A 25,518-nucleotide genomic window follows, 5' to 3' on the forward strand; every position below is an offset into this window, starting at 1 on the left:
TTTCTACAAATTATGTGATAAAATATTGGAATGTTCTTAAAGGAGCAGCTACCTACAAATGAAAATGTTGTCATCGCTCACTGCCCTTTTCCATACCCAAATGTAATATATACATTTTTTTCAATTTCTAATATTATATCTAATATTAATCGAATATTCATATATATTCATATGACACATGCATATATGTATATATTTACATAAAACATATATATGCACATTTACAACTATCCTACAATCCATCAGTATATGTTGATATTATGTAAGCATATATAAAAGATAGGCAGACGCTTAAGTGTCTTTTTTACACAGAATGCATCTTTCTATTCCAATGCATTCTTTTCCATTGTTTTTCCTAGTTTCATGTTTATATTTACAGCAGAGCTGAAGAAATAGAAGTAATTACTTCTTTTTCTTTCTTTCTCGACATTTTCCGCATTAGTTGACACCTCGAAACCTGGCCAGTATTTTATGAAATGGGCTATAGTCTATGTTTATCATTACATAATAGACAGTTGTTGCATAATTGCAGGTAATAAGACTTTAAAAACACATTAATAGCAATTATAACTAATTATAACCATATGCTAGATGGCATATATATATATTGTAGGAAGTTTTCTGAGTAAAGACTGCCCAGTCAAGTTTTGCTGAATGCAACTGGTCTCCACATTGCTTATGTCTAAAGATAAAGCCATATAGTTCATTTCTGGATGTTTCAGATCTTGTTTGTGATACTTTGCCGCAGTCTCTAAACCGTCAAAATAATCCGCTTGAATCCACATGGATTATCCATTATAAATTCACACATCTGAAACTTTTTCCAGATGAAAAGGTTGTGTCTCCGAGCTGCCCAGTTTTGTTCTCAGTGCTTCTCGGTACATTTTTACAAATGGCACGGTCCTGTTCTCGGATCGATCGCTTCTGGGAAGTGATCTCAAAAGCCCTGTCTGGGAACATTCTCTAAACCTAATATTATGTAACTGAACCGTAGTTGAGTTTTGAATTTTATGTTTGGCCTGTCGGACCGACTGCAACAAAACAATAATCAGGTGTTTTCTCTCAGAGAGCCTGGTTTTCCCTTACTACAGAAAACAATGCCACGCTTTTATTTACATATTTCATTTAATTGTGTGTTTGTTTGTTCGATATCCATCCTGTCAACTAAAATATTTAGTCTTTATCGGTTCACTAAGTAAAAAGTCATTTTAGAGAAAAAAATGTAACCAAAATTTATTTTTGCTCTCGTGTTGAAATGCTGATTAAAACCTGACTCACTATTGTAAAGCAATATTGTGCTTTTTTGGTCATTTATTCATCTAAAACATTCAAAATAGTGTTATTTTAGCATCACTGATATACTATTATAGCTTTTTTGGTCATATTTAGATTTCTGGTTATAATTTTTTGCACTCGGTACAAATCGACCCGTTTAAAAGGCGGGGCTTAGAGGAGAAACAGTAATGTACAGTATTTGGAAGATAATGTGTTTTTGAATACCACGTGAACACATTGCATTACACCAAATACACAATACAATGTTCTCTTTAGCAACATCATATGACCCTTTTTTAATATTCAAGTAATATTCATTTTTTGGTGAAGAAAGTGTTTTACATTAAGTAGACAATTCCTATGGATTTACCATGTAATTATATTTTGTAACAATGTGTACTTACACCGTGATTACATATTAGTTACTATGTAAGTACACAGGTGCTAGGGACATAATATAAAGTGGGACAAAGTTATTTAGTACTTCAATTTAAACTTTTGATATTTGATTTCAGTTAAAGTTTAGTTACAGCATTATATAGTTTAGCTTTAGTTAATCATAACCTGTTTTGAATCAGACGGTACACATATAGACATTGCCAGCGTGTGGATAACGTATTGCTTGGAAGTGTGAAAGAAAACAAAACGTTAATCACAAAAAAAGATTAATAACAATGCAATGATGTCATCATTAAGTTACTGGTTGAACCTGGCGGGGTGTCCTTTAAAACGGCTTAGGACTTTTGTGAAACTCAGCGAAGTCGTGATCATGGCTGATTGCTATTTGATTTGCCACACAGCTTGATTTGTTTTGTGCCACATCATGCTGCAGAAGTGAGAAGATGCCCCGAGGAGATGCTTTTGAGTGTCGGGATTTCATCCGTTAGAAGCTGAGAGTCGACTGCACTGACAAAGAGATGAAAGTCTTTAAAATTCGGGCTGTGTCTTTGGGAGGCAAGAATATTCTCAGCGGGGCGAAGCGAGGAGTTGTGTGCTCAACCTGTGAAATGAATTATTACAGAGAGCTAATTAAAACTCACGCTGACATGTGCAAAGGTGTGTGTAGTTTGTGCATGCATATATATATATAATCTATAGATATATAGATATATATGCACATGCACACACAGAGCTCTCAGCCGTTAGAGGGTTAGGTATGTGCCACGAGACTTTACACATTAATCTTGCAGTTTAAATTCCTCAAGGTGTCAGAACGTTACACACCGCGATGCAGGAGGGAACACAGCAGGACAAATTAATTGAATTCTGGGACTACAATGCAATTTTTTCTTTGATGACCTCTGTGTGTATTAGTCTCAGGTTACTGAGCATATTTCTACCGATGGAGTGTGAAATGAATGCAGGCATTGACGTGACTGTCTGGAAATACATAGAAGGAGTCATAGATCTGGCTGAATGAAAGAAGAAAGAGTTTATGCATGTCGACCCCAACATTTGGGAGTTTCCAGTTTTATCACCAGTGATGAGTCCGGATGAGTGGAACTAGGAAACTGTTCGAAACAATGTACTGATTGCAGCACGCAGCATGTATGCAGTGCAAAGTATGCACATTTTCTGTATGAATATGTATTTGGATGATAATGAAATTCACAGTATTTGAACATATTAATAAATCTTCTATTTAAACATGCTTTACGTAAAATGCTATTTATTCTTATGACTGTTAATTTTTCAGCATCATTACTCTAATTACACAATTCTTTAGAAATCGCTTTTATCGCTTTCTGTATTCAGAATTATTATTATTATTATGTTATTGTTGTTGCTTAGTAAACATAGCGTGTATAGTGTAATGGCCAAAAGTTTAATTCCAGTATGATCTCTACATGACGACGTTATAGCATCCTTTTCTTTGAAATGTTAAAAACAGTATAAAATCAAAACAGCACTAATAAACATTAAACTTTGAAATTAAATGAATGCAGGACACATTATTACATTTTCTTGCATATTTGTAGAAATAATGTCCTGGGACAGAAATAGCACACATTTGGTGGAATGACCTTAGTAAGTATGCACTATACGGTTTAGTATTCAGTAAGTAGTATGTTAGTAATCCGACACGGTCAGACAATATATTTGTAGTTTCTGTAATGACACAATGTTACAGCTATGGTACACTTCATCTCTGAAAACAGCAGATGTGCAGGGGACGTCAGCGCCATCATATAAAAATATGACTGCGGGCGTGTGTGTGTGTGCGCATGCATGCAAGGTGGGCTGGTTTACATAATAATTAAGGCATGTATGTGTCCTGTGGGGATGGTGATGATGAGCTTTCCCCAGGCAGGCTGAAGGCAGTGAGGTGTAATGGCACCCCGACCGCTGTCCCCTACAAAGTGATGTTCATTAACACGACCCACAAAACCATGTGCTGCCGCTTAGTTCAGAATCTGCTGTTCATTAGTGGCAGAATAAACCTTCCTCTTTTGAATACACATGCTCAAAGTGTGAAGTCAGTGAGTCTTTGACATTCGTGATCGCCTCCACACCTGCTAGGTCTGTGAATATTTGATTAAAACATACATTAAATGCAGTAAAAGAAGTGTTTTGTATATCTAACATATAGATAATATATATAAATAGATAGTGTATACAAAGTTGGATTTTCAGCATCATTACTCAAGTCTTCAGTGGAGCAGTTATTTACATTCTAAATTGATGATTTGCCTAAGTTGATGGTTTTTGTTGTGCTGCTTCACTTATTTTTTTTTTACAGTCTGATAATGATTTGGGGCATAGTCGATTCCCTTTATGCATATATTAGCTGACAGTATAGCTCACTATTTAATTTTTCTAAGCAGTAGCCCGAGTGAGCTTGAACCGCTCATATTATAAGCAGCTTTCAGTTTCAAAGCTTCTTCAACTTCACTCCTGATGTTCACACACAGAAGCTGCTACTGCATTCTGCTCATGATCCATATTCCACCCATATTTACGTGATGTTAATAATTATATGAGCCCTTAGATCCATTCTGAATCTTTCAAAAGCCTTGTGATGTGTGTATAGAAAACATTTACAGACTAAGAAGGGGACTATGGCTCTAAGCTAAGAACGGATACTAACATACTACTAACTGAGCCGTGAGCAGTTTAAATACTATACTTTATACTGCCTACTAGTTGTCAAAATTTAATTTACTGCAAAATAATGTAGCAGTAATATTGCATGGACAAAATAGGTATTGTTTTATATCAACTCCTTTCATCATTGGCACAAGACCATGTGCCTCAGTTTATTGGTGTCTAGTTTTAATCTGGAAAATTATATATAGCATTATTTGACAAATGTAGGTCAGTTCATGCAAGTATTTCAGCAACAGTAAAATTAGCAGGTTTAACTTTATTTCATAACTTAATTATGCACTTTAGACATTCTACTGTCTACTTTGCAACTAATTCTATCTAGAGTATTAGTAGACTGTTAGGTTATGGTTAGGTTAGTAGAAATTGGTTGACATGCACTTGCAGAGTTACTTACAGTCAGTACTGGGTAGACTACTTACAAACTGGAGCCCATTACCAACTATTTGATTAGGCTTAGATTACTTTTGACCTCATTTGTTTATCATATAGATATGAATGGGATTTTGTGTACAATACTGATTCAAAAGAAAGAGAGAGAGAAAGAAAGAAAGAAAAAGTATCAAGTATCATAAAATACATTAAACATTGCATCACCACAGGGTTTCACTAACTGTAGGGTGTTGATGAAAAGCTAAAATGAATGGAATCGATAAAGATAGTAAAATGTTTTCCCATACTTTTAATATCAATAATTAGTGAAGATCATTTTGCAGCTATGCATCAGCAGTGTTCAGTTTAGCTGCCTGATTATCAGTCTGGTATATATATATATATATATAGTGGTGAGTTTCTTAAACATTATAAATAAAATAAAAAGCATGCAATCATGTAATCCATACAAATGTAAGATAATCTGATTAAGAGCATTTTAAAATGCGATCTAATCCAATTACAGTACTTTTTTCAATGCGATGACCTAATCCAGTAACTCTCCAGCAGATGTTGTTGACGTGCTGAAAAACATCTAATGCGGACTATGAACGTAAAGCGCTTAGCGTGTGTTTGTGCGGAGAGAGAGAGAGACCGCACAAAGGCTCGCCAGAGGGCTTTTCTTAAACACAGAAAACGCCTTTCCCTAACACATCAATTCAGTTAAAGCAGAATGAATACATCCACCCGCCAGCGAGAGGCGGCGTGGTGAGAAATGTGTGCCCTTCTGTTTATCGCTTCTTTCTGACCAGCCAAATTGCGGAGCGATTTCCATGCCACGATTCATCTCCTCACCCTTCTGCCTGTCGCTCTCAGAGCCCGACTCTGTTCTCTCCTCGCTCTTTCATCTGCGCCTGATGGCTCTGAGAGAAATCTGCAGTGCCACTTCCTCTGGATGTAGAGATGAAAATCACAGTGCTCTATCGGAAATGACAGGCGATTTTCCTAAAACGCGGCCTCATCCGGCCAGGAACAGCGGCGGCTGCATCCGCTGTCCGCTTGGCCGCTGAGATTGATCTTTGTTTCTTGTCGCCTTTGTTCACGAGCGCGCCTTCGCTGTAGAGATTACCTCCCACGGTATTCTCTGCTCCGCCCGCCTGTATTTCTCCTTCTCGCTTTCCCGCTGCCTGCTGGTGAATCTTAATTAGGATCTGACTAGGCCATGGGCCTGTGAGCATCAAAGAGCAGAAATCAATCTGAGATTGAGAGAGATACGCGTGGAGGACTCCTGACATCTGCAGACCTGCTGAATCATGGTCCTCTCTCTCTGGGAAAGTGTGATTGCTTTCCTCCTCCGTCATTTCTTCCCTACACTCCACTTCTTGCTCGGATGTCTCCCTTTGTTCTCAGGACATATCGGTCACTTATCCATTCTCTTCTCTGAGTCTATGTTTTCATGTTTTTGTGCTCGCCATCAGTCTTTGCTCCTCTCTGTTCATGTCTTATTTCCTAGCTGGTGGTCCTCTATATCCCACATGCTGTCCTCAAACACAGGGTTTCAGATTTGTTTTATTTTTTTTTAGCTTTCTGTCAATTTCTTTGTCCTTTCTCTCATACTTGCCTTCCCAGTCCTGTCTATTCCTTTGTCCCCGTCCTCTTTCCTTGAATATTTTGTCTAGTTCCTTTTCTATTATTTTCTTTCGTCTCTGCCTCCATTTCCTGTCCTCTTCATGTCTTATCTTTTCCTTTACCTTTTTGTCTTAGCCCTGTTCTGTGCGGTTTGTTCATTTCTCGCCCTGGACATGTTATTTTATTTGATTTCCTTTCCTTTCTTTTCCGGTCACGTGCAGTCCAAATGTTCTGTCCTTCATCTCTTTCCTGTCTAATTCAGTCCCTAGTTCCTGTCACTTCTATTGCTATTCTGCCAATTTCCCATCTTGGACATTTTTGTTTGATATTCTTTTCTTTTTCATGACCTGTTCAGTCATTTCCTTCCTTTCCTTTCTTGTCCAACTATATCCCTTTCTTTTCAGTCCCACGATTTTCCTTTCCTTTCCATTTCCATTCTTTCCATTTAGTCCCACTATATTCCTTTCCTTTCCATTTAGTCCTACTATATTCCTTTGCTTTCCTTTCCCATTTAGTCCCACTATATTCCTTTTGCTTTCCTTTCAATTCCACTCACTATATTCCTTTGCTTTCCTTTTTAGTCCTTATTCCTTTCCTTCTTTCTCTTTCCTTTCTTTCAGTCCCACTATATTCCTTTCCTTCTTTCCTTTCCTTTCCTTTCCTTTCTTCCTCTTCCTTTTCAGTCCCACTATATTCCTTTCCTTTCCTTCCTTTCCTTTCCTTCCACTTCCCTTCCCTTCCTTCCCTTCCTTCCCGCTTGCCGCTCATCGACGGTGTTGTTTTTGATGTGCCTGGCGACATGGAAAGACAGCCAGAAGGTATCTCTCTAGCCTGACTGTTCTGGTTAGCAGACATCCGCCTCCCCGCCTTAGCGCCTCACACATGAGCACACACACACATGCAGAAACACATATTTCATCCCAAAACACTGCGATAAAATAACAGCAGTCAGACAAACGGGCAGGTCTCCTTACACAACACGCACGCTAGCAAATATAGAAGCAGCTATGCAAATACACTCGCTCGCAAGACGCCCGTATATTTCCCATCCAGGAAGATGAAGTGGGTTAGGTTGTGTTGGCTTCTTTGGCACAGTGCGGTGGGAACAGATGGCCAGGACTGGATCACGCCCCGGCACAGTTCTTCAGGAGTGGCGCTGCAGAAGGGCTGGGGATCTTCAGCCATCCGCCAGGCTGAAACCTCCTCATTTCAGCTTAAGAGCTGACAAATATCACCCCATCTCTGTCTGCCTCTCTCTCTATCTCATTTTTTCCTCTTCTCTCCCACCGTCTCTCCAAGGGTGCTGCTTTCCCACCTGCTCTCTACAATTAATCTAATGTCCTCCTAAATCTTAATTTCAAACCCTCTTCCAAGAAGATGGATATGATTTTAACTAATTAATAGATCAAGGTATGCACAACGTTCGACGAGCCTCGATCACAGGAAGGAGGGGGCCTTTAGTCCTCGCCCAATGAATTTCCCATTTCATGCTCATTTGTTATGTTAACTATTATTCAAAGTGGCGTGATGAATTGTCGCATTGTTCAATTTAACTTTGTAAAACGTCTTCAATCATCTTTGAGTAATCAGGTCTGACTTGCTCATTAATTATATTAAAAAATTTTTTTCCATCACATTCAAATGTTGCATGTCCTGCACATACAGAATAATTTCCAAAAGCTTAAAATGCACTACCCGACTAAGAGTATATGGGCACCTGTATGTGCTTCTTAAACATTTATAATTTCAAAACCATGGCCTCAATAGGGATTCGGCCGTGCCTTTCAGCCATAACAGCTTATGCTCTTCTGGAAAGGATTTCTACTTGATGTTGGAACATTGTTCAAGCTATGCAGAGATTTACTCTCATTTAGGCACAATGACTCACAGTCAGCGCTCCAATTCATCTCAGAGGTGTTCAATGGGCTTTGTCCGTGCTGGACTCGGTAAACCATTTCTTCATGGACTCTGCTTTGTGCACAAGGGACACTATCACACTGAAACAGAACAGGTTTCACAAAATTATGTTTGCCATTCTACAAAAACATGTAGATTTCATGGCATTATGTTTGATTATATGCACCTGCTGGTAATGAGTATAGCTGAATTAGCCTAATCTGTAAATGAAATGGGGATGTATACATGCTCTTGGCAACGTAGTCTAACTTCTCTGAAAACATTAAGTAGATTTTTCATTATACAAATAAATCAATTTAGAGATATATTTTGGTCTCCAAGTTGCACCAGTTCTGTCAGCTAGCTTGTGTATCATACCTTAATGAGGGAGATGCCATATTCAGTTTCATGCAAATAAACATTAGGCTGTGAAAGGATTATGCATAATGCATAATATGGCATTTTGAACAAAACCAGCGGCTAAATAATTAAATGAAATTGGAATAAAAGGCAAAAAAAAAAAGTCATAATGTTTATATAATAACATGTTGATTTAGTGCATTCATTTTGAGTTATTAATGCTTATTCATTCATGCATTTGATGCATTAAATAATGCGATTATTAATGCAGTTGGTGACAAACACGATGCAAGATGATGAATGACTCTATGATGTAGCCTATTAGGATGGAAGATGTGATAAAATATGAAAAAGTCTCTGTATGGGTTTTTGTCATATCATATTTAGTATCGATATCATATTTATCACATTTTTTGTTGATTTTCCCTCCTGAAAATGTGATATTGATTTTATTCAACAGTTCAATAAACAAGAAGTTAATGTTGTGTCACTGACACATTATTGTCAGTAGCATCTGTTTTGGCTCAGCAGAACTGTTGTGTGTCTCGCTACAGAATGAATCTTGAGTTTTGAATCAATGAGTCACTGATTCTGAAACGAATCGGATGAATGAGGCACTAATAATTCGAATCGAGCATATGTCTTTTCTAAACCTGCTTTTTATCTCATGCAAAACAATGATGCAATTATCATATAATGTAATTATTCAGACTGAAATCAATCTGAATTGAGCATCCATTGGCTCAAATAACGGCTTTCAAATTACAAATGAAAGCGTGACTATATCTGGCCAGCTCATCCGAACCGCAGGGACTCCTTTCCCATAAACGAGCCCTATATAGTGTGCCAAGCACTAGCGCGCCATAAAAACAAGCCTGCCTTTCCTTTGATGACCTGCTGCTGTCAGGCCAAGTCTAAAAACTGCCTCATAAGCCGTTATTGGACTGAATTCATCAAGCCACTCTGACGGATCGTAAGGAAGTCAGAAAGGTGCTGGTTGAAAACATTGCGATGTCTCTCCGTGATCAATTCCCAGCGCATGTACAGAGAAACGACGGTGGTGAGTAAAGTCACTCATTACTCCTAATAGACTCGTGTAATGACCACCTTCACTCTCTCCTGCTCTTTCTTCCAGCCCCCTTCTCTCCCTGTCTGATGACAGTCATCTAATGGAGACTAAGCAGGATCATTCCTCAGCTCCTTAAAACACAGCCCGCCGCCTGGTTAATTCAATAGCTCTTCTCCCCATTCCATCTGGGCCAGTGTTGATGATGTTTACTGCCTTTGAAGCAGACGGCACGGCAGAACAAAAGGAAAACACGCAATTGTCACCAGTCTCTTCAAAAAGCCATTTTGAGCATCAATCTTGTTTTCATTTTCTTTTTTCAGTCGACACGATCCGTGGTCAATAGAGCCGGTAGCGTGTCAAACTCTCCGAGTCAGCCGAGGTGTTTGGTTAAAGATAAATTGGCAGGGATGTGCTCGCCCTCTTGGCAGGTTATACATCACCCCGATGCATTTCCTCTGCTGGATGAACACAGCAGCAGAGAGACAGCTAAATACATCAGTAAATACGGCGGATAGAGATGCGCCTTAAAACCGGATTCGCAGCGCACTAAAGCCGAACTACAAGCCCATTAAGATATCTGGGGAACGTGATAGAGCTGCTTTGTTTTAGCTAATTGAACAAGCAATTTGTTGCAGATAAAATTGTGTTTTGCAAACAACGACACTGGCGGATTCTTTGTGCATCCTGCATGACAGAGGTTTCAGATTAGTGCTTTTGAGCTGGAAAAAAAAAATCATAAAAGGCATCCACAAGCGTGCATTGAAAAAAAGCAGCGAAACGCCACAATGTTATTATATTCATGAAATATGCTTTGATTGATTGGTTTTTATGTTTTATTAATGCTAATAAACATTTAGCTGAAATCGCTAAACACTGGTGTGACGCCCTGAGCCAAAAACTAAACACAGATGACTTGTACATAAGCTGCCGCCATTTTAGACACTTTCCAGAGCTGTTGCAACAGAGATGGATATACATTTTTGTGTTTCCATCTTGTTGCCACAGTTGCGCTTTTTCTGTTCTACAGAAGCCCCAGTGCATTTGTCCACATAGTGAATGTACAAGTCATTGGTGTTTGGCTCAAGGACTGCATTTAAAGTCACAGCAGAGGTGTTCAGCCGGGATTGAGAGTTAGCTTGATGCAGACCAGTCATGTTCTTACACACTGAATCCATTTTAATTTTAACCTTGCCTTATACACAGAGGCATTGTCTTGTTAGAATAGAAAGAGTCCCGTCCAAACTATTGCTATAAAATTAGAAACACAATTCACTAGAATATCTTTATATACTTTAACATTAATTGAACGCTCATTGGAAGAGGGTGACTCAACTTTGCCAAGTCTCTCTCTCTCTCTCTCTCTTCTCTCTCTCTCTCTCTCTCTCTCTCTCTCTCTCTCTCTCTCTCTCTCTCTCTCTCTCTCTCTCTCTCTCCTTTCTCTCTCTCAACAAACAAAGCAAATCCTTCAACCACTTGAACGAATCTGAGAAACCGCAAAACCTCGAGAACTGAAGTGAAGAGGAAACACAGTTCATCTCCTGTAAGTGTTATCAGAGCACACCAACACCTCAACATCATCACCTCTGCTCAAATATAGCCAAAGCCTGCGACTGAACGGGAAACTTCTTTGCAAATACAAGACTGTAAGTGAGAGAAAGAGAGGGAGAGAAGAGACTGATGACAGCCCATTTACATGAGATTTAATGAAGATCAGACGTTCTCTGCTGAATACCGCTACTAATAACCGACCGAGCACCATCCCATCTGATAAAGCCCTTCCAGACCCTCCAGACCCTCTCTCTCTCTCTCTCTCTCTCTGGGTTTTCAGTCACTTGAAAAATGGTGCAACTGCAAAAGGATCAATATCTTCCTTCATGTCCTCCCTCATGCTACACTTCCTAAAAAGGCCAGCAATTTATTAAATCTTCACTAGTGAGGACACGATTCTTTATCAGCGCTTAAGGCGCTGTTTAAAACTTTTTCATTCTTCTCACTGATTCACTCATATTGATTTTTTTTAGATGTCTCAGGTTTTTGACAGCTGGTAGTTTACAGGCCTGAGGCTGCTTTAGGCAAAGCAAATGCTAGCAGACATTTTCGTATGCGGACCTCATTTACAAACAAGCACAAACTGATTACTTTCATACTGAAGAGGAGTACGATGAGTTTAAAATATTTATAGAGGGGTTGGGAATGATGTTTAGCATTAAACGCATCTGGCAAAGTCAAAATCACAATATTGCACATATATGCGATACGATTAATACTAATAATATTTTAATTAAATCAAAATGAATATTGAGTCGATATTACTCAATATTAATAAACGCATTTAATTTCTTGTATAGGCAAATAAACTTAGAGAAAAGTTTGCATTAACAAAAAAAGCAATCAAGAGATTAAAGTCTAATGACAGACACATTTAAACTGCTTTAATGCATCATTCAGAATAATAACAGAGGCGATAGAGAGCATATTGCTTTTAATAAACTGATTATATATCGATTCTAAAAAGTCATTAAGGATGAAACGGAAACCTAAGGAGTCTTGCATTCGAAAACACAATGCTAAATATTATTATTGCTGGAATATGTTCTTATTTTTCACTTCTGTCGAGCGCTGTGGGTGCAGATTACACGTCTCACAGAGAACATATAATTTACATCGCCTCTTTTTGGTGGCAGCTCTTTAAAATCATTAAGTCATAAAGTGTTGTATTTCCACAGTTGGAGCCAAATAGCCCAAACAGAACTCTTCCCAAAATCATTTAATAAACATGCTATTTGCTTCCTTGGCCCATTTGACATGTGGAGCATTTAGCTTCCAGTTCAATTCTGTTCACGTTTATTTGTGGAGCACTTTTTTTTTCACAATGCAGAATTCTTGAATGTCATTTCAAAGCAGTTTCGAAGAAAAGACATGTTTCAATGACGCAATGACATTTGGCTGGAATGAACTAGGAATCTTGCGTTAAATCATTACATTTCCTTTAAATCTTGAAAACCTTGAAAGGAACCAGTGTCTTATGGGATCCATCCCTGTCTAGCAAAAGTAATATCATAACAATATGCAGCTCTAGGATGGTACAAACTATGCATTTAGTTAGACAGACACATTATTAAGGCTGTGACTGTAGTGATTGCAGTAAATGGATGATATAATGGAGGAACCTTAACACGACGTATGCTTTCTTGCAAAAAATTGGACATCTGTAAATAAATCCAATGCGTTCAAGAAAACACAAGCAAATCCTGAATGTCGTGATAATGCATTGAGTCAGTGACATTCAGATGAAGTGCACTGACAAACGCTGTCATGTTATCTTGCGTCCGAATGCCTGATGTTTAGGAACATGTGAGAGTTCTGGGAGGTGATTATATTGAATCATTTTGATTACACACTTTTGCTCAGGCATTTCAGAATGACTAAAACGACATTTAAGACGCAATGAGACTGGAAGCCAGTCAGTCCAATTATCCAATAACATGATATTTCGTGGTAAAGCTTTTTGTTGCGCATCCAGGAATTTATAAAGCAAACGTAGTGTCGTAGGTTACGCATATATTTTCTTAGTCAATAAATTGAAAATATATTTTCTTAGTCAATAGTCCATATGAATTTTTATTTGCATCTAAATAAATATTAAATGTATTCAACAGTCAACAAATGTGCTATTATTATTTATTGCATTAATTATAAATTATTTTTACTTTTAATTTGAACTTCCTGTTTATAAAAGAATCTGTTTGTGCATCCGTTTGATAAAAACTTAGTTTATGCATGTTTTCAATGTTTACAAATACATTTTTGTGCATTTTACGATTTTTATGCACACTTGCCATTTCCATCCAGTGATTATTTATTCATTTTTTTTATGCAGTTCCCCACAATTTGCATAAAAATATGCGACAAAAACATAGCTATTGTCATTTTGAATGCAAAATGCATTTCACAAACATTGTTACTAAGATTCGACCAAATTAAATTTCCACATGTAAAAGCATTTGATTTGAGTGCAAGGGGGAAGACAGACCACAGTCTTCCGCTGCTGGGTTACGAATGCCTTTCCACAAAACAAGGTGCGAAAAAAAAGATTAACATAAGGTCCTCCAAGTCATGGGACCTCAAATTGAAAATCCATGGATAGAGGCTGTTCAACACAGCTAATGCGGGTTGATTCATTATCCTCAAACACTCAGCAGCAGATGAGCTTTGAACCCGCAGCTGGAGAGCGGTTCTCAACACTTAGCAGTAGATGAGTACTCATCCCTCAGTGGGACACCAGAACTAAACCTCAGCGGCAGATGAGTACTCTGGGATCTGCCCTAAATTCAGCCCAGTTGGAGCCTCGGGTGCGTGAGGAGTTTGAGTCCAGCTTAACCATGTCAGAGACGCCGGAGTCATGACCCGCATCCATCCGCTGGCTGATGTGGGCCGCTATCAGAGCCCCGGCGGAGAGGAAGGAGCCCAGGGGTTCAACTTAGAGCAAGGTGTAAATTCACATCCGTGCCGGAAACCAGGGAAGGTGAGAATGAAGATGGTGTCTGGTGTTCGTGGCGTGTTCTCTGAATGGCAGCAGGAGTGGAGGGCTGTTAAGCAGCTAATGAGAACATCGATAGTCACGGGTTAGCTTGTGGCTGTGCGAGTGGTTTAGGGTTTTTGGAGGTCTTCGGAAGAGCGAATGAGGATTATGTATCAAAAGAACTCGCTCGAGTTTGGCACAGTAACTTAAAATGCAATTACTTGCAGACTAAAACCCTTTTTTCACGTAGTCCAAAAATTGTTTTTACATTTGATTAAATACAACGTCAAACTTTACCCTAAGTCAACATAATGAAGTTCTGAAATAAAAATATTATCTCCATCAGCTGTAATAGTCTAATATCTAAATATCTTGACTTAAAAATCGGCCGATAACCAATATAGTACCAGTATGGTGTTAAAAAAATAAAAATGCAAAATGACCAATTAAACTTAATGACGTTCTAACATACAAGTATATCTACTAAAACATCTACTTATCTCAAATTATTATAAGCCGATAACTGCTATGGTACCGATATGAGCCTCTTTAAAAAAAAGTTAAAATAACCGATTTAAGCTAAGTCAACATAATGAAGTTATCAGATAAAAAAAAAAATCAGCTGTATTTATCTAATATCTAAATATTTCAAACTAATATCAGCCGATAATCGATGTTATTTGGATATGTGCATCCCTACACTTATTGAAGTTATAAGATGCTAATTTTCTCTCCGTCAACTCATTATGAAACATTGACTATAAAAAGGTCCATAAAACACATTCTGCTTATTAGAACTTTACAGTTTACCCAGGGACTTTTCAGGGCAGGTGCACTACAAAGGCAAATATAGCACATGCCTTTGTGACCCCATCCTATGCAAGAAAGTACTGTGATTTTTTTTGAGGCAGCTGCAGGACTCCAGCGTCCAGAGACTTCTGCCGATCTTCACTGTTAGCTACAAAGGGCTACAGAGATTCTGAACATCACAGCTCTCAGCATAAGAGATATGAGCTGTACGAAGCAGACGGAGAACCTCAGGCTTTAGGACTGCGGGGCTTTATGGATGAGAGCATCTGTCTATACATCCTCTTCTCCGTCCAGGCAGAGGGGATTGTGGGAGAGATTCTCACTAGCTCTCTGCAGTGTTTAAACAGATGGGCCCTCCAGCTCCGAGAGTTACACACTCTCTCTCTCTGTCTAACACAGATACACATGCACACACCACCTAGCCATGGCAGGAAGAGAGGAAAGGATGCCCTCAGAAATACATGAGACACACTGGCAGAAGAGATAACGAAAGAGCGAGTCGGAGAGGAAGTGGATGGAAACCAGAGCACTGGATCAGCCCCAGCTGCTTTCTGCATTAAGTTCAGTGTTGTTGGATAACGCAGTTGAGTAAACAAGATGTCCCCTGGCTACCCTCACACGCTCTCTGAGAGCCAATAAACTTCAGACACTTCTGAGCTACTACATCATTTAAAACCGAGCATGCATCCTGCCAAACCTACTTAACACCTACGCGCACGCTTTCCATTGTCTCTGACTCAGCAGCTCATCGGATTCATAATAGCGCAACATGCACGTGTTTGTGCGTCGGGAATAATGTCAGAGAGGGAAAGGAGCGGAATCGCACGCAGTCAGCGCTAGTGCTCAGATTAGGAGGAGGATCTGAAACTCTGTCGGGCTTGACAGGCCGCTTGTAGGATTGCAGCTGTGCGCATTCGGCTCTCACCACACCTGAATGATTACGGTGGGGCTGCTTAAAACACACACACACACACACACACACACACACACACATGCAGACACACTCAGTGCTCTTCGAGAAGCTGCCTCTCTCTCTCAACGCTTTCTCATCTAACACCACAACCACGGCCGAAAAATAAAACGCATTCAGTAAGATAAATGGACTGAGGCTATCAGAGGGAAATTAAAGCCAGAAAGAGCTCATCAGATGCATACAGTATGCATTTACACTTACATTTCACCATTTAGCAGACGCTTTTAGACGCTTACAAATGAGGACAATGGAAGCAATCAATACCAACAAAAGAGCAACAGCATGACACATCTCAGTTAACCTAGCAGAATATAGAAAAACAATATACATAGTGTTTATTTCCTTTTTCTTTTTGAAAGAAACGAGTAGATAGAATGGATAGGTAAAAAAAATAAAACGTTCTACGTTTTTAGCCATTTCTTGAAGACGGCTAAGGATTCAACCGAGTTGTTCAGGTGGGAACAGATAATGAAAAAGTCTGATTTTGCTTCTCTCGACGCACAATAAAGCAAGCGCTTTCTTGCAAGCTTCCAGAGGTCTGAAGTACTGAATTGAGGCAAACGGGTACAGAGCCGGAGGTTGATTTGTAGGCAAACATCGATGCCTTGAATTTTATGCGGTGTTGCATGCGTTTTTCTGCTCGTAAAGATTAATCTTGGGAATTTTGTATTAATTGTACTGGGTGGAAGAGACCTGTGCAACAATCACGCCTCTAATCAGCATCTTGATACGAGGTGGATGGATTGTCTCGTAAAGGATTGATATTTGAAAGAAACAGGCCTTTTATGCATTAAAAAAAGAACTGTTCTGCTCATGAAATATTGGGGCAAAAACAAAAGTGTTGAGTGTAGCATGCTCGGTGTTTTCACTTAACTAACCAAATCATTTTTATATAAAGATTTCCATTTTACTTCAGATTACATATATCAATAACCACACACACGGTGTTTGATTATGGGGTAGCATGTAACCGACATCAGGGTTTTTTTTTCTGTTAAAGAAGAAAAGTGTTTGAAAGTGATGTGTAAATGTGGCAAGTCAGAAAGCGTATAGATGAGTGGGTAGGCAAAGTGCGTGTGTGTCTGTCAGACAGAGAAACTCAATCACAATCGAACGCGTGTTTAAAGCTTAACTGTCTGTCAGACCGAGCGCTTAACAGCGAGGAGTCCTCCTACTCAATCCAGTCGATTGTGATTTTTAGGTTGTTGTCATGGTGAGAATCAGCCACTCGTCCACCAGATTCCATGACATCACGGCGTCATCCCGCAGCAGCGCCAATCAGAAGCCGGCGGTGCGAATGCAGGCTGAGGAGGATCCACCAGCAGGACCATCGAGGAGCAGATGGCTGAGGCGTCTGGGAGCTGAGAGCAACCGCTTCGTTTTTTTCCCCTTTCAATCCATCTCTCCCCTCCCGCCTCTCTTTAGTCTTGTCTACTGCAGCGTAAGATTCAATTTTTTTTTTTTTTTTTTTTATGGGCAAACATATGGGCTTGGTATTCTTATTCAAATGCAATATGTGTAAATACAAGTTCTTCATTAAGGGGTTGAGCCCCGCCAGCCGCATCGAACCCTGCTTTTTCTGAGACGCCTGCAGATATAATAGTGTTTATAATCTGTCAGGCTGAACGTAGATGATGAAATTACTTCTTTGATGGAGATGAAGGACATTTGTGAACAGATGTGTCGAGCGTCTTCAAACGGCACTGCTGTCCAGGTGGATTTTGAATGAAACTTCCAAACAAATTGCTCAAAACTCAAGTATTTTTCTCAATTGGGTGAAAAGCATTCATTGTTGTCAAGTTACATTGTACATAAATAAATGCATGCATAGATTGAAGAGATCGAGAGATTGATTGATTAATTGATCAATCAAGCAACAAACAAACAAATAAATTAATAAATGATGCTCACTGGTTGTCAAGTTTATCTATGATTAGGAAATAAATAAAATCAAGAAGAACAACACATATATAAATAACCATCAAGCTCCTAATTATACAATATCAAAATTAGATTTGATTTAATGTACATGCTTTATTCCTAAAATTTATCTAAAAAGCGATTATACAAGTGAGAAAGAAAAGAGAGAGAGAACAAAGATGTGTTTAAAAACAAGTGGAAGAGAATATGAATGGCAAGAGAAAAGTCTTCTTTTAATAAGCCATCTGTGTTTAAGAACAGCTCAGCGCTTACAGAAACAAACAAACTGAATGACGGTTTTGAAAAGAGAGCATGATGATAGAGAGAGAGAGAGAGAGAGAGAGACAGAGAGAGAGACAGAGAGAGAGAGAGAGAGAGAGAGAGAGAGAGAGAGAGACAGAGAGAGAGACAGAGAGAGACAGAGAGACAGAGAGAGAGAGAGAGAGAGAGAGAGAGACAGAGAGAGACAGAGAGAGAGAGAGAGAGAGAGAGAGACAGAGAGAGACAGAGAGAGAGAGAGAGAGAGAGAGAGAGACAGAGACAGAGAGAGAGAGAGAGAGACAGAGAGACAGAGAGAGAGAGACAGAGAGAGAGAGAGAGAGAGAGAGACAGAGAGAGAGAGAGAGAGAGAGAGAGAGAGAGAGAGAGAGAGAGAGAGAGAGAGAGAGAGAGAGCAAACTACACGCAGAAGCGTGTTCAGAGCAAATGACCAAATCATTCAGTATAAAACAACCTCTCGAAGTCGATATCCGACTGTTTCATCTGCAGATGCGCAAGATCGTTAATCATCGTTAAAACACTGGTAAACAAGCGCCTGGTCCACATAAACACACATCATTAGTAAAATCACTTTAGAAGGGAAGGCACTTTGAGCCACAAGAATCATCAAAAAGAACTACAGTAAACCTTCCAGAACACTCTGTTATTGGTCGGCCAAAAGAAACGCCCCGCCCCCAAACGCACGCCATTGGTTGAGCCGATGCCATCAGGTTGGCACAGAGCCACAGTGTTTACGCTCCTTACGAGAAAAAAACACCCGAATCTTACTTATGCTTGTAAATTGGGATAGAAGAACGTATTTGAACAAGTCCTGGGGACGACGTCACGCTGGTGGACATTTTCAAACTAAACTCTGGGGGAAACATCGCACTACGTAAAGCCCAGCTCTATTAACGCTGCATGTTGAGATTTGCTAATTGTTCCCACTGGTTTGGTAGACTCTTAAAAAAAGTCCCTAACAGCCGGAATAGAGCGAGCCTCTATTATTCCCCTGGCTGTGATGATCTTTGATGGCACCCGGGAGCACACATGTATGCAACTGTTATCCAATGGAGGCGCCCATTAGTGTTCGGGAGAGAGACCCAGACCAATAACATGCATTAAGAAACGAGGAACAAGGAATTGGATGGAGGGATATAAAACAGCCCTGTGATACGGGGGAGGTTTAATATGCACACCCACGCGTCCGGTCTCATTACACACATAAAGGTCAGAGAACAATAAAGAGAAACTCGACGGAAGCGACAGTTCTCTATAATGAATCTGCAGCCATGTTTGTGACAGATCAAAGCGTTGACTGCCATTGTTCCAGTTTCTTTCCACGTTGAAGCTAGTCAATAAAGTCAGTGCTGCGCTATGGTAAACCCACACGCAAATATAATATATGTACATATTTTACATTTACGCATATGAGATTGTCATGTGAAGTAAAAACATGTGGCAACCTAATAGATATTGAAAAAAATAAAAATTCAACGTGAATTTACCCTGAATACAGTTTTTAGCTAATTTTGCAGAATTAGCTAAATATTCATTAAATATATTCATTATTTTACTAAATTTTTTTCTATTTTTTATTTAATACTGATATAAGACATTTATAAGACACATAAAAGATGATACACATATGATTTATATTAGATGATTATTCGTTATTTTATGTAAAAGCTATTTATTTATTTATTTATTTGCAAATATATTCAAGACTCTCGCCTGTTTAAGTTCATGTTTCAGTGTTTTTATGTCTGTCCATGATATCTTTATAAATAATATTAAAAGGTGTTGACGGCTTTAAGAAGGACACTGTACATGCGCTATGACATACAGTATATGTTCAAAGATGTTACACATATACAGATGAAACCAGATGTTTACATACGCCTCAGAATTTGCTAAATGTTATTTCACCAAAATAAGAGACATGCATTTTATTTAGTACTGACCTGAATAAGATATTTAAAAAAATAATAATAATTTACATACAGTCCATAATAGAAAATAATAGTTGAATTTATAAAAATGACCCTGTTCAAAAGTTTACACACCCTTGTTTTTTTATTACTGTGTTACCTGAATGATCCACAGCTGTGTTTTTGTTTAGTGATAGTTCATGTTTCTCCGTTTGTCCTGAACAGTTAAACTGCTCTGCTGTTCTTCGGAAAATCCAAGTAGTAGTTTTTCATCCTTTTCCTGCATTTGAACCCATTCCAACAGTGACTGTATGATTTTGAGATCCATCTTTTCCCCCCGAGGACAGCTGAGGGACTCATATACAACCATTACAGAAGCTTCAAAAACTCACTGATGCTCCAGAAGGAAACAATTTGAACTTTTTAGAAACAGAATGAAGGTGTGTACACTTTTCTTATTTAGAATAAATCTCATTTACCATCTGCTCAGACGGATCACTGTTTTTTTTCCCTTATGGTACCACCTCCAGGAGCTACAGAAGATACTTGCATGTTTCCCAGAGGACAAAATAAGTGAAAATTTACAATGATTTTTTTTTTGAATGAGTTAAAAAAGTCTCACTAATACTCTCTTAGAGAGCATGTAAATGTCTTTAGGCAAAATATCTTATTCAGGCTCAGTAAATAAATATTAAAAAAAGCATGAATGTTGTATGATCCTCTTATATAACATTTAGCAAAAACCCCATCTGGTTTCATCTGTATATGCAAATCATCTTTGAACATATACTGTATGTCACGCACATGTACGATATCCTTCTTAAAGCCATCAACGGTCACAATCTGGTCGAGGAAACAGACACTGATGAAATCCAAGGTAAACTTCCTTTAATTAAACAACTCAGGAAGTGGCGATAGCCAGACGATCAAACTATATAATAAATTAGGCAATTAGGCAAGTATCAGTTCTTTCCTTTCTAGGAGAAACCTCAGGCCAGGCCAGAGCTTCAGGTCTGTAACCTCGTGATCATCCGTGAGCGTGTTATGAAGGCTGGCAGGTGAGTGCTGCAGGTGCGGCTGATTAGAAGTCAGGTGATTGGGATCGAGCAGGTGGTGGCTTCTGCCTCATGATGGAGGTGCGGAAGTGACGGTGTGACAGCAACACGCTTTTCATTTTAATTATTCATAAACATGGATGGACATAAAAACACTGAAAACAACTATTACAAGAAGCAGAGTTTTGAAATATGTTGTACATAAATATTTTTGTTGGCTTTTTACATATAAAAACGACAAATGATATGAATGTGTTAATAATGTCGCTAACAAATAATCTAAGCTCCTCTTTGTGCGATATCAATTTATTTTTTAACCCATCAAACATTTTCCCCAACATGTTCAATTTCTTTGCATTTAAAATGATTAATTGTAGTAGTAGTACAGTTTTTTTTATTACTTTTGTGTTCAATTCTGTAACACGCACTTCACATCTTAAAAACAGAGAGCAATATATTAAAACACTTCAAAGATTTGAATGCTGTTGCAATTTTGAATCTGTTCGATAAAGGCGGTGCTGAACGCAAAAAGCTGTGAGACAAACACGAACATTCTACAGCTGTAAACAACAATCTTTATTGTTTTTTATTTATTTTATTTTTTTCCTCACTGAAAAACCCAAAGGGTCACTGCAGCCAATGATTAAGCATCTATCATAAACCCAGCAATGTGAAATCCCCGTTCCTAGCATGCATCATTTTTATTATGCGATACTGCATGTAGAGCGGAGGAAAAAATACAAAACAAAACAAGCGGTTTTATGAAGGCATTACGAGGTCCCTTTCCCATAGAGGCGAGGCTGGAGCGGCCCTGTGAACACGTGCTCGCGTTTTAATCACCAAAGCTATAATTATAACACTCAACGAACCAAACTACAGCCATTAGGTACAGTCTTCACGGTGCTGCATGCTTGAAAAGAATGACTGTGGTCTCTGTCTCGAAGCCCTGAAGACACGCAGAGGCTATCTCGCTTCCCAGACACTCAACGGCTAATTCATTGAATTATCCTTCTTGCTCGGTAACCGAGGCTGCCCTGCCGGCTCGATCCCCAACTTTCTCGCAACTGCATAAATGAATTTCAAAACGGGTGAGAGAGAGAGCTGAGCAACAGAGCGGAGCTGGGGTGGAGGTCGCATAAGCCCATGCAAATGGAGTCTGTTGCCAACGGGCGGAGGTGAAAGAGAGGAAGGATGCCGCCGAAGAGGCACAGGCCGAACGCATATGCACGGCCATCACGATGAGAGCACGACGGATTTCATTAGGATCCAATCCGACTGCATTTATCTTTGTTTGTCCAATTTTGAATGACCGCTGCGCCGACCGCGCTTCTGTTCCCATCCTCGCTTCTCCTGCACACAGCTGGCACTCTGGACGCCTGAAGCACCTGCTGGTCGCCAATGAGGGCATCCAGCCACAGACAGAGCTGCCAAATGCCATCTGCCCGACTGACCGGGCTTTAGCATCCTCCTGCCGCCACGGGTCTCGGCCCAGAACCGCCTTTCCAGCCCGAACTCGCATCTCTTAACGCAGCTGAGCGCAGTGTGTAAAAACACCGCATACAGAACGATACGGATCAGTCTTAGTGAGCCGATTACATGCGACAGCCCCGCATACTCTGGCGTGATTGAGTCTAACTTTTATGTGATAGGGAAGCATTAAATCGATAAGCGTGACAGTAAAAGATACACGCAATGTAACAAAAATATTCCAGCTTAAGGTAAATGCTTTGAACTTTGAAAGAATCCTGGGAATATAATGCATCACAGTCTTCACAAAAATATGAAGCAGCACAAATGTTTTTAACATTTATAATACTCGAGCAGCAAATCAGTAAATTAGAATGATTTCTGAAAGGTCGTGTGACGTTGAAAATTTGAATTATTACTAAAATAAATTAATATTTCACATTCTTTTTAGCACTACTGTTACGTATGTTCATTGTGACATTAATAATTATTATTATTATTAAAGTTATTCATATGTAATTGCTAAAAAGTAAGTGAATATTACAAGCAATCAAAATTGTTTAGGTGTTTATCAATTAGAACAGATACTGAATATGTCTAAATCACACGCTTATCAGTAGAGTCCAGATGTTCTCTAAATGATGGGCTTGTGGAGAAGAAAAAAAAACATGAAAAAATGAGACTTTGAACTAGATATATTCAGTCGAACATCTGCCTGGGTGTTTGCTTACAAAACACACACACACATTTGTCTCCCGGCAACAGAATGTTTTTCTATTGATTATGAGATGGGGCGCCAGTCATAACCCCATCGCTTTGTTTATGAGGCTGTGAATATGTTTATTTCGTGATCAGCAAAACATGCTACATTTTCACCGATATACTGAAATACTGGAAGCCGAATTCTGTTGATCTGAGGCTGTTCTACACGAAAGTCCGGATACATTTACACTTCTCACGAATCATCTCACTTCCAGGGTTCAAGATCAGTGTCCCTTTGTGAAGGAGCACCTAGGGAATCCAAATTCAGACGGGATGGGTTCTCTCGCTGTCATCGCCGAATCGATTGGAGCCACCGCAGACAAGCCGGAGAGTCAAAGGGTCACGGGCTTCCTCGCGTAATACGCCATTTAGCGCTCTAAAAACCTCCCCTCCCACCGAGAATAAACTCAGATACAAGACCAGCAAAATGGCCAACGGAGACCAGACTTGTGCAATACTTTCAGACAATGACTGCGCAGACTACATCTGGGGATGTGAGCGGTGCTGGCTTGTACTGCATACATTTACTTTTATAGCTCCTTTTGGCTGTATTTAATGGTTTGCTGCATGGCCAAAAGTAAGTGGACACCTACTAATTAACAAGTTCGCTAACTCGGGTTACACTTAATTAAAAACGGCTGCTAATAGTCATACGAACAGCCATGAAACCTCAGCAGGCAAAGGATTTTTTTGTAGAATTGAGACTGCTTCCAGCATGATACCGCACCGGTGCACAAAAGCGAAGAGCATAAAGAAATGGTTTGTTGAGTCTAGGTTAGAAGAGCTTGACTGGCCTGCATAAAGTCAGACCGAAACCCCACTGAGAAGCTTCACGATGAATCTGAGCGCCGACTGTGAGTCAGAGCCCAACGCCGACATCACGCACGACCTCTCACGGACGCTTTATATCTGAATTGAGAAAATCTCCACAGCCGTGATATAGCGGAAACTCTTTCCAGAACAGTGGAAGCTGTTAAAGCAAACGGTTTTGAACGGAGAAGCTCAACAAGCTCATGTAGGTGTAGCGTTCAGGGGTCCATGTGCATTACTGTGCAAAAGGCTTTGGCCATTAGCAATAAAATGCGCTTTGTTTTGCTGTAGTGTGTCAGTAGGAAATATCGGTTTACATTTACAGACATTCAAATCCAGAAGAACCATGGTAATGCCTCCAAGAAACGGTAATAAACCTACTCTACTTGCAAATTAAATTATTTCCTACATGATGTCAGTCATTATCCTACAGCATCAACTGTGCATTTCATCTCCTTTAGACCTGCACTCTCATTCATTTACTAACTGCTTGTGTTTTTTTTTCGTTTTATGTATTTGACAATTAAGAAAAGCAAAAAAGGCCTCTAACACTAGCTTGCTCTATTCTGTTTTCTTTTCATTTATGTATATATGCATTTATGCATACATGCCATGCGTATTTGCATTGCGCTAACTGAGACTCGCCATAACACTTGCATATCATTGCTCTTTGTCGACTTTGATGGCATCCATTGCCTCATTTGTAAGTCACTTTGGCAAAAATGTCTGGATGCGGTTGCCCTACGAATGATGCTATAAAGATATAAATACTGGTAAATCTGCATATATTCCTTAAACTCATTTATGTTATGTAACTCAAAGGAGTCACGCAACAGACAAATCTGCTCCAACGTACGACTGGCGTGTAGCTTTTGGGGCTTGGCTGCATAATTGCTGCCTGCAGCTAAATTTGCCATCGCCTTCCTCACGGGTAAAGAGCAAACATCGAGAGGCCCGTCTGCTTTCAGACCTGTAAATAAGAGCGAATGTCAGCATGGCGTCTTACAGAACGACGGGACTTCACTGACCTTCTGAGAGGCCGACCCAGCATTCTCAAGTCCTTCTGCCTGTCCATTTTCTCCTCTCTCTTCAGGGTGTGACGACTCCACGCTACTGAGCCAGATACAGGAGCTCCACAGCAGTCATTGAGTCATTGGATACGATACACCAATCTGTCTGTGGGAAAAAGAGAGAGAGAGAGAGAGAGAGAGAACTGATATAGATGAAGACAAAATGACTGTCAAAGCACTTGAGCAGTGTATGGCGTTCTCCTATATTTACACAGCTAAGGGTAATTGATTATA

The 25,518-nt window shown here is 39.5% G+C and overlaps 1 pseudogene; it reads right to left on the bottom strand.

Moving 5' to 3' along the window:
• LOC122360978 overlaps positions 1 to 25,295 on the bottom strand; it is a 130,648-nt pseudogene extending 105,353 nt beyond the window's left edge.
• Positions 25,296 to 25,518: the final 223 nt, after the last annotated feature.

The sequence above is a fragment of the Puntigrus tetrazona genome, chromosome 16 (assembly GCF_018831695.1).
Source record: "Puntigrus tetrazona isolate hp1 chromosome 16, ASM1883169v1, whole genome shotgun sequence".
Lineage (NCBI taxonomy): Eukaryota > Metazoa > Chordata > Actinopteri > Cypriniformes > Cyprinidae > Puntigrus > Puntigrus tetrazona.